Below are 10,332 nucleotides of genomic sequence, written 5' to 3'. Positions count from 1 at the left end.
CTACCATTAGAAAACATCTTATCTCCCTGATACACCCCATCAACTATCTACACGAATACCACCTGGTGGTTCACACTTACACTCACTCACCCATTTGACCATAAACAGAAATATTAATCTCAATCTTAAAATAATGAATCCTATGATACTCCAATACTGAAACTATATACTGTGCCAAAACAAAAGCATTCACATTGCTAAACTCACAAACTAGTATTTAGTCACTTAGCCATAATACCAACTAACCTCATAATTTGTAATATTTTAAAATAAAGAATTAAACTAAGTCTGCCCGAAATGCCTAGCCATGCTAGGCGTTCTAGTGGTACACTCTGTAATCATTATTTAACTACATGTAAACCACACAACAACCAAATTCTGTAAATTCAACATTGTAATCTTTATAGAGAATAAACTTTGAATTTGAATTTGAATAGGGATGCTATAACCTGGCTCTGGTGAGCCAGAAGTTGTTTCAACATGTCTTAGTTACTTAATCACAGGACAAAACGGGAGTCAATATCCTGCTGAAGAATTAGACACATAGCAGCATCTATGTATCTTTATTGTGCATTTGTTGCACATTCTTCATCTTGGAGAGCTTAGAGCACTCAGAGCGAAACGTAGTCCCAGCAAAGACTTGTTCTAGGCTTCTGTCTTCAGCAGCGCTACTATATCAGTATCCAGCGTGTTGCATCGTGTACATTGTGACCTCTCGCCCAGACAACGCCAGGTGTGCAAGTGTAACACTTGTGCAATGCAAGAGTAATGCAGAATAAAACTTCCATATTGCACAAAAAAAGGGGAGTTGCTTAATTAACACATAATGGAGCTGTTGTAGTTTGTGATCATTTTAATTCGAATTTTGGTGTAGTTGAATTCAGAATGGGTGTTTATGCCTTTTTTTAAGAGAGAGAGAGAGAGAGAGAGAGAGAGAGAGAGAGAGAGAGAGAGAGAGAGAGAGAGAGAGAGAGAGAGAGAGAGAGAGAGAGAGAGCAACAGGCTGGTGGTCCCTTAGACCCAAAAGGCAGCCGCAGCGGCTGGATTACACGATAGGTGAGATACAGCAGAGGCAGCATTAGAAACTGCAGTGCTCAATAAGGCTAATCGATGGGTTAAGCAACCAGGACCGAAGTCGGGACAGAAAGCAGATGGACCGGTTTGAAGGGTCTAGACCGCTTGGGAGTCAGACACTCTTAGTCCTGTTGCTTCACTCATTACTCCAAAGGCCGCTGGACAAAATAATACTGCAATTACCAGACTGTGCTAGAGGCTACTCCAGCGGTCACATACTCTAGAGGCCGCAGGACTCAGGACTCAGTATACCAACAACTTCTTGTTGGCCAAGAGTCTGGATAGATCATCGTTGAAGATACTGGGACACGGCATCCACGTATGAAAGGCACTGCTACCGCACTGCTTTCGTTGCCCTGTCCCAGACTAGGCCTCCTGGTTGTTGACCTGATCGATCAGGCTGTTGGTATCCGCAGCCCGTAGTCAGACCTACACACTACAGACCGGCTGATCAGGAACTGATTTGTCGAGTTCCCTCTTGAAGACAGCCAGAGGCAAGCCACTTCCTATCAGGACGAAAATTTCCCCACTAACTATGGGTCATGAGGGAGAAACTCCACAACATCTTGCTCAAATTCCAGATGCCGCAGGTCATTGAACATGCTGAATTGAATAGTCAAAACAGTTAATTCTTCCCCATGTACAACTTCATTTGTCGATGGGTTTGAAAAAGAGGTATTCTGGAGGCGCAGGTGAAGCAAGTCAACTCACCTAACCTCTCGCAAAGACTTGGCCAGATAGCTGAGGTTAGAGTGCTTCCTGCAGTCCAGCCAGGACTGCCATAACAACACAGACTAGGTCAACTTTATAGCACGGGAGATCAACATACAGCACCGCTGCCGTAATCGTTGTGTGTGTGTGTGTGTGTGTGTGTGTGTGTGTACTCACCTATTTGTGGTTGCAGGGGTCGAGTCCTAGCTCCTGGCCCCGCCTCTTCACCGGTTGCTACTAGACCCTCTCTCTCCCCGCTCCATGAGCTTTATCAAACCTCGTCTTAAAACTGTGTATGGTTCCTGCCTCCACTACGTCATTTTCTAGGCTATTCCACTGCCTTACAACTCTATGACTGAAGAAATACTTCCTACTATCTCTCTGACTCATTTGTGTCTTCAACTTCCAATTGTGGCCTCTTGTTTCTGTGTCCCCTCCCTGGAACATCCTGTCCTTATCCACCTTGTCTATTCCACGCAGTATTTTATATGTCGTTATCATGTCTCCCCTGACCCTCCTGTCCTCCAGTGTCGTCAGGCCGATTTCCCTTAATCTTTCTTCATAGGACATTCCCCTTAGCTCTGGAACTAACCTTGTTGCAAACCTTTGTACTTTCTCTAGTTTCTTGACGTGCTTTATCAAGTGCGGGTTCCAAACAGGTGCTGCATACTCCAGTATGGGCCTGACATACACGGTGTACAGTGTCTTGAATGATTCCTTACTAAGGTGTCGGAATGCTGTTCTCAGGTTTGCCAGGCGCCCATATGCTGCAGCAGTTATCTGATTGATGTGTGCTTCCGGAGACATGCTCGGTGTTATACTCACCCCAAGATCTTTCTCCTTGAGTGAGGTTTGCAGTCTTTGGCCACCTAGCCTATACTCTGTCTGTGGTCTTCTGTGCCCTTCCCCTATCTTCATGACTTTGCATTTGGCAGGATTAAATTCGAGAAGCCATTTGCTGGACCAGGTGTCCAGTCTGTCCAGGTCTCTTTGAAGTCCTGCCTGGTCCTCATCAGATTTAATTCTCCTCATTAACTTCACATCATCTGCAAACAGGGACACTTCTGAGTCTAACCCTTCCGTCATGTCGTTCACATATACCAAAAATAGCACTGGTCCTAGGACCGACCCCTGTGGGACCCCGCTCGTCACAGGTGCCCACTGTGATACATCATTACGTACCATGACTCGTTGTTGCCTCCCTGTCAGGTATTCTCTGATCCATTGCAGTGCCCTTCCTGTTATATGCGCCTGATGCTCTAGCTTCTGCACTAATCTCTTGTGAGGAACTGTGTCAAAGGCCTTCTTGCAGTCCAAGAAGATGCAATCAACCCACCCCTCTCTCTCTTGTCTTACTTCTGTTATTTTATCATAAAACTCCAGAAGGTTTGTGACACAGGATTTGCCTTCCGTGAATCCGTGCTGGTTGGCATTTATACTCCTGTTCCGTTCCAGGTGCTCCACCACTCTCCTCCTGATAATCTTCTCCATAATTTTGCATACTATACACGTCAATGACACAGGTCTATAGTTTAGTGCCTCTTTTCTGTCTCCTTTTTTGAAAATGGGAACTACATTTGCTGTCTTCCATACCTCAGGTAGTTGCCCAGTTTCCAGGGATGTGTTGAAGATTGTGGTAAGTGGTACGCACAACATATCTGCTCCCTCTCTAAGGACCCATGGAGAGATGTTGTCCGGTCCCATTGCCTTTGAGGTATCGATGTCCCTTAGCAGTTTCTTCACCTCCTCCTCATCTGTATGTATGTCGTCCAACACTTGTTGGTGTATTCCTTGTTGGTGTCCCCATCTGGTCTGTCCCCCCAGAGTCCTTCCTGTCTCTACTGTAAATACTTCCTTAAATCTCGTGTTGAGCTCCTCACATACCTCTTGATCGTTTCTTGTGAGTTCCCCGCCTTCTTTCCTCAGCCTTATCACCTGGTCCTTGACTGTTGTCTTCTTCCTAATGTGGCTATACAGCAGTTTCGGGTCAGATTTGACTTTCGATGCTATGTCGTTTTCATACTGTCTCTGGGCCTCCCTCCTTATCTGCGCATACTCGTTTCTGGCTCTTCTACTAATCTCCTTGTTTTCCTGGGTCCTATGCCTCCTGTACCTTTTCCATTCTCTGTTGCACTTAGCTTTTGCCTCCCTACACCTTCGGGTAAACCAAGGACTCGTCTTGGTCTTCCTATTATTTCTGTTTCCCTTGGGAACAAAACTTTCCTCTGCCTCCTTGCACTTTGTTGTTGTGTGTGTGTGTGTGTGTGTGTGTGTGTGTGTGTGTGTGTGTGTGTGTGTGTGTGTGTGTGTGTGTGTGTGTGTGTATGTGTGTGTGTTTGTATGTGCATGTGTAAAGTGTGGAATAAAATCAGTGACCTTGTTTGTGTGTTATTCTGGGAGGGAGGAAGGAAGAGGGAGGGGAAACAACCTTGCTGACGTCACCAGAGCAATTTGCTCATTACATGACGAGGGGAGCAGGTAAATACTGCATGATACACGAGAGGCTGAGAAGGGGAAAGCTTAAGGTGTAAATGACTGAATCCAGTGTGTGTGTGTGTGTGTGTGTGTGTGTGTGTGTGTGTGTGTGTGTGTGTGTGTGTGTGTGTGTGTGTGTGCATTCATCTAGTTGTGTTTGCGAGGGTTGGGTCACAGCTCCCATCAACGCCTCTTGTATCGACCGCCTTTTCTGACTTCCAGCCTCTAAGACTTGATCGTTCTTAGTCTTGAAACTGCAGTATGTATCGTGTTTGCCTTAATTAACTACTTCTTCATCTAGTGAGTTCTTACTGAAAACAGTGCTTTCTAGTCTCACTGTGGCTTCTTCTCTCGTGTCCCCCTCAAGGAAGGTTCCTTGATGTTGGTGAGGGGCTCTTGATTTAGGGAATTGGATCTGTGCTCCAGTTCCCCGAATTAAGCCTGAATGCCTTCCACATCCCCCCCCCAGGCGCTGTATAATCCTCCGGGTTTAGCGCTTCCCCTTGATTATAATAATAATAATTCTCTCGTGTCAAACACCCTGTTCCTATTCACTCTAATTCCCTGACTATTTTGTATGTCCTGATTATATCTCTCCCCCTGTTCCTCTTCTTTCCTAGCGATGTTAAGTGCATTAACTTTCTCATTGTGTTTACCCTTCCCCCCCATCCTCTCCCCTGTCTCAAGGCACCAGTCGTTGCGAACCTTAGGATCGTCTCGAGATTATGTGTCTGACCAGCGTGCTGAGCTGCACACCCAGTTTACGTTTGTCTGAAGGTGGATCATAGTCGTGGCTGGTGTCATGGAGATCAGGGGCTCAGTCCCAGGAAGGGAAATTGAACTTCCAGTCTTTCACAAATTAAGGTAACAAATTCTGATATGTTTATTAAGGTAACAAATTACTCTTTAATGATATCACACACACACACGGGGCCAGGAGCTATGGATCGACCCCTGCAACCACAATTAAGTGAGTACGCACATGACAAAGCTCTTGGAACAGGAAAGAGTGGACTTAGTAGCGACCAGCGAGGAGGCGGGGCCATGAGCTGTGTATATATCCCTGTAACCACAAATAAAGGAATACAAATAGGTGAGTACATATTTCCGCTGATGTCACTAATTGTGTGGCTGTTTTTATTGGCGTCACCCCTCCAACGATGTCACTAGCTGTGTTGCCTCCTCTGATGATGATGTCCCCTCCATTGATGTCACTAACTGCCTAGCTTTCTCCGATAATGTTCCCCCTCTATTGATGACACTAGCTGTCTAGTGTCCTCTGACGATGTCCCCCTCCTCCACTCATGTCACTAGCTCCGTGGTTCCCTCTAACATAACCCGTTATCTGGCTTCAGCGTTCTTTTTAAGACGCATTTCAGTTCGTCTATTTCTTAATGCTCTGCTCCCAAACATTCCCGACCTCACTCGACCTAAACTGAGGTAATTTTAACGCTAATTATCCTAAATTAACGTAATTTAACACCCAGTATCCGAATTACGTCAACGATAGCAACAATAGCTTTAACAGCAGCGCCAACAACAGCCCCAACAGCAGCCCCAACAACAGCACCAACATCAACGACCCCAGCAACAGCCTCAACAACAGCACCAACATCAAAAACCCCAACAACAGAATCAACATTAGCCCCAACAACAGCACCAAAATCAACATCAACAACAGCACTAACAGCAGCAACAACAGCTGGGTGTTGTTGGTATGAACTTATAATATTAAAGACTTAATTGTGTATCTTAATATAACTCGACAAATCTTGCGTGTTATCATGGCAGTTATTACCTGGCCGGCACACATAACCCTTCAGCGCAGAAAATTTCTCAATATTAATAAAATAATTGAACTGGGTGAATAATTTAGATTATAATAATCATTAGTTGACCGAGATCAAATATGTCACTCTATCTGATACGAAGAAATTAAGTGAGTTGAGCATATTACAGTATGTAACATGCGCTGTAGCTCGTTTAAGGGGGTTTCAAGTCTATCGACTACACTAGGCTGCATGTAACCTTTGCACCACCAGACAATACTGTAATCTTTAAAACAGGGATTAAAGTAAATTTTCAGCGTATATACGCTGAGAGAAATATATACCTCTCGGTGAATATATACTGTGAAGTCAATTTAACTGGATGCTTATCCACAACTCCCTGGCCGCGAGTTCAAGTCCTACCCGTACCGTGGTTTCTCCACGTGATGTTAAATTTTTCACAATGCAGCTGCTACTAACTTAACTATGTGATGTTAAATTTGCCCTGTATAGGTGTTGGGTGATTAATGGGTCTTAAAGCCTATCGACTACACGAGGGTTATTAATTAGCAAGTTATCGTGCTGATGTGTCCACGAACATCAGGAAGCAGAGATGTTATCTTCCTGAAAACGTCTTGTTATCAGTCTTCAGACTCTGTGTTAAAGCTATGGTGTAATTCATATAACGTGGGAGGAAGTATATACTGACGTAGTTGTCAGCATAGCTGCTGATCCCATGTATTTGTTGTGCAGCATATCTGAGTATCGTAATGACACGATTACAAACAAACCATACCCCGGCCGGGATTGAACCCGCGGTCAGAGAGTCTCAAAACTCCAGACCGTCGCGTTAGCCACTAGACCAGCTAGCCACAATAAGATTCGTCCAACTAGGTATATTTCTACACCATAGGAAGGTTTGTAATCGTGTCATTACGATTTCGTGAGTCATGTTGACGGCAGTGAGGGGACTTGAGCTAGAGTTCGTCACGGCCACGCTAGCTGGAGATTCGTCTGTAAAAACTTGCATTTGTGGTCACAGTGGTGCCTGTGCTAACCTTCCTATGGTGTAGAAATATACCTAGTTGGACGAATCTTATTGTGGCTAGCTGGTCTAGTGGCTAACGCGACGGTCTGGAGTTTTGAGACTCTCTGACCGCGGGTTCAATCCCGGCCGGGGTATGGTTTCTGAGTATCGTAGTTAGTACCATCTATATATTTTATATAGACGATCCCTTGCAAGGCCTAGGGGCTAGCATGTGACGTCATGTGATGCTACATGTGAGCGTCAGACGCTCTGCCCCTCTCTCAGTTCCAGTATAGGCATAGGCGAGGTAGGCTGGGTTATATTCCCGTCACAACTCTGCCAATACAAGTGATATCTACCAACCAAGTGTGTTTATCTTCAACCATCATATCTCCAAGGAACCCTCGCAACACAATATTTAGAGGCTAAGTTAACCGTAGTCTTTCTCTCAATAATGGCCCTTTGGTAATTCTAACATCTTGGCATATTTGATATATGAGGGTGCCAACTGTGTGTCGCCCGGGTTGGCACTGAACCATCACGTCTGCAGGTGGCATTCATTCTATCTAGGTGGCTGAGTGAGAGAGGGGAGGGGAGTGGAGGTAGTGAGGGGGACTTGGTGAAGGGCAGATGTGAGGGAATGGAGGCTGAGAGGGGAGAGGATGTGGAGAGTGGAGGAGGGGAAGGGAGAAGAGCGAATGTGATGAGTGGAGAATAAGTTTATTCAGGTATACACAAATACAGCTACATAGATTATCATACATAGCAGCATATGTGTAGAGAACCCAGGATAACCCAAAAAAAGTCAGACAGTGACTTATTTCCATTGGGGTCCTTGCTATGTTTTCCCTGTCTTATTCCGTTACTCGAGGAAGAGAATGAGGGGAAAGGGTAAGGAAGCTACAACAGCTTGGTACTGAGCCAAAAGAAGCGTCATAGGGGTTATGGAGAGGAGGGAAGGGCCTTCATAAGAGACACTGGGAGGGGAGGTAGGGAAGAAAAGGTAAGGTAGGGATGATGAGGTGGGGCAATAAGGAAGAGAGGAGCAATAGCGGCGATGGGGACCGAGGGCCGTCGCAGATTTTTCAATTGTTGACAGTAATGGGTAAATCACCCTTGATTGTGAGTTATGACTCACTCATTGACACTGCCTGCTATCACTGGGTGTTAGTGGGGATATAAAATCTAAAGCACATGTGTTAAAAAAGAATAATATTGCATCTATAAGTGTATTTATTTGAGTAACAAGGACCTCAATGGAAATAACTTAAGGACTCGAATGGAAATAAGTCACTTTGACTTTTCTGGTTATCCTTGGTTATCTATACATATGCTGCTATGTATAATAATTTATGTAATTGTACTCATGTGTACCTATACCTGAATAAACTTACTTAAAGGACCCCAGTGGAAATAAGTCACTCTGACTTTTTTGGGTTATCATAGGTTCTCTACATATATGCTGCTATGTATGACAATCTATGTAATTGTATTTGTGTATACCTGAATAAACTTACTTAAGGTCCACGACAGCCACAACATAACAATAACACCGTAACTGTCTAACATTGGAAATCTCATGAAAATAATAAAATAAGTCTGATATTATCAATATAACAGGAACACAAAAACAGAATAGGATAGAAATTATTAAAAAATGGGGGGAAAAAAGCCTCCAAATTGATGAGCTAAAGGAAAACTTCACTCGCCCAACGTGGGGCTCGAACCCACGACCCCGAGATTAAGAGTCTCGTGCTCTACCGACTGAGCTAGCCGGGCTTCTGCTTCCCGGCATTTTTCGTGCATTTTATTTTCAGAGTAAAATTAAAATGAGAAGTTAAATAAGGAAATTATCCATTTAGAGTAAGTAAGTAAGTTTATTTAGGTATACACAAATACAGTTACATAGAATTATCATACATAGCAGCATATGTGTAGAGAACCTGGGATAACCCAAAAAAGTCAGACAGTGACTTATTTCCATTGGGGTCCTTTTACCTTATTATTATAATATAAAGGTTATAATATTTTCTTATTATTCTACAATGAAGATAACATCTTATTATCATACTAAAAAGACTATCTACTACACGAGGGTCATTAAGACTATCTACAATACGAGGGTCATTACTAGGAATAAGGTAAAATTTACACGTATGTTAGCTAAAAAATAGAAAATCATTCCCCTCCCTTTCTGTAGCTACATTCATCAGACACCTTTTGGCACTCTTCTTGAACTGGTTCATGCTATGACTGGCTTTGACATGTGCGGGCAGTCTGTTCCATTCCTTTATTGCTGTATAATAAAAGGTGTTTGATGCCTGGCCAATGAGTGTGGGTACTACAAAGTTGTGCTCTCTCCCCCTAGTACTATGATTGCTTTGGTTCCCAACCTTGACAAAATTGACAGCAAGATATTCTGGGCACTGTTTGTGAGCAATTTTATGAACATGATTTAGCTTCAGTTGTTTTACTCTGTCTTCAACATTCAGCATATCCAACTGCTGTAATTCATCCTGGCCTACATGTTCTCTTGGTCCCAGCCCCAGGATGAATCTTACGATTTTGTTCTGGGTGAAGGGTTGATTAAGTCATCCAGGATAACCCAAGAGAAAGTCAAGCGGTGCAACTTATTTGCGTTAAGTTTTATTTAGGTTTGGGTACATAAAAAGTACATGATGTACATTTAGCCTAGGATAATTCACTAATCAAACAGTATGACCTATTTCCATTGAGGTAAATAAGTATGTAAGCACATAAGTACGGAAGTACTTATCTTACTGACTTATCTTCATTGCTGTCCCTGTCAGTTATTTTTTGGTTAATGGTTAATGTACTTATTAAACCAAAATTGTAATTACACATTGTAACCTTACGAGGAAATAAAATCTTCATCTTTAAGCCCTATCGACTACACTTGGGTCAACCTGTGTATACATCCGGTGTCCTGTCAATTTACATAGGTATATATGCAGACCATCAGTTATACAAATCAACAATCACGAACAGTTATTATTATATAAAATATCTTTATTTCTACAAGTACAAGGTATACAGGCCTATCTGACGTAAAAACTTAAGTATGTAAGTGTACTCAAGTATACACAAATACAGTTACATAGATTATTATCATACATAACCCAAAAAAAGTCAGTGGCTTATTTCCATTGGGGTCCTTTGATTTCCATGACATACTACTATACAGAAAGCCACTTGTAATAAAGTTGGTAGAATTACCGACAATATGTAAAGTAAAAGGACACAAGTGCAACTAAT

General features: G+C 43.1%; 1 non-coding gene across 1 annotated transcript; it reads right to left on the bottom strand.

Annotated features, from left to right (window-relative positions):
- Positions 1-8,762: 8,762 nt before the first annotated feature.
- On the bottom strand, positions 8,763-8,835 carry TRNAK-CUU (transfer RNA lysine (anticodon CUU)). The gene has a single exon. It is a non-coding gene; the product is annotated as a tRNA-Lys (tRNA).
- Between the last annotated feature and the right edge of the window lie 1,497 nt (positions 8,836-10,332).

This window comes from Cherax quadricarinatus, chromosome 10 (genome assembly GCF_038502225.1).
Source record: "Cherax quadricarinatus isolate ZL_2023a chromosome 10, ASM3850222v1, whole genome shotgun sequence".
Classification (NCBI taxonomy): Eukaryota; Metazoa; Arthropoda; class Malacostraca; order Decapoda; family Parastacidae; genus Cherax; species Cherax quadricarinatus.
The sequence above is the reverse complement of the archived record's forward strand: the minus strand, read 5'-3'. Positions and strand labels throughout refer to the sequence as shown.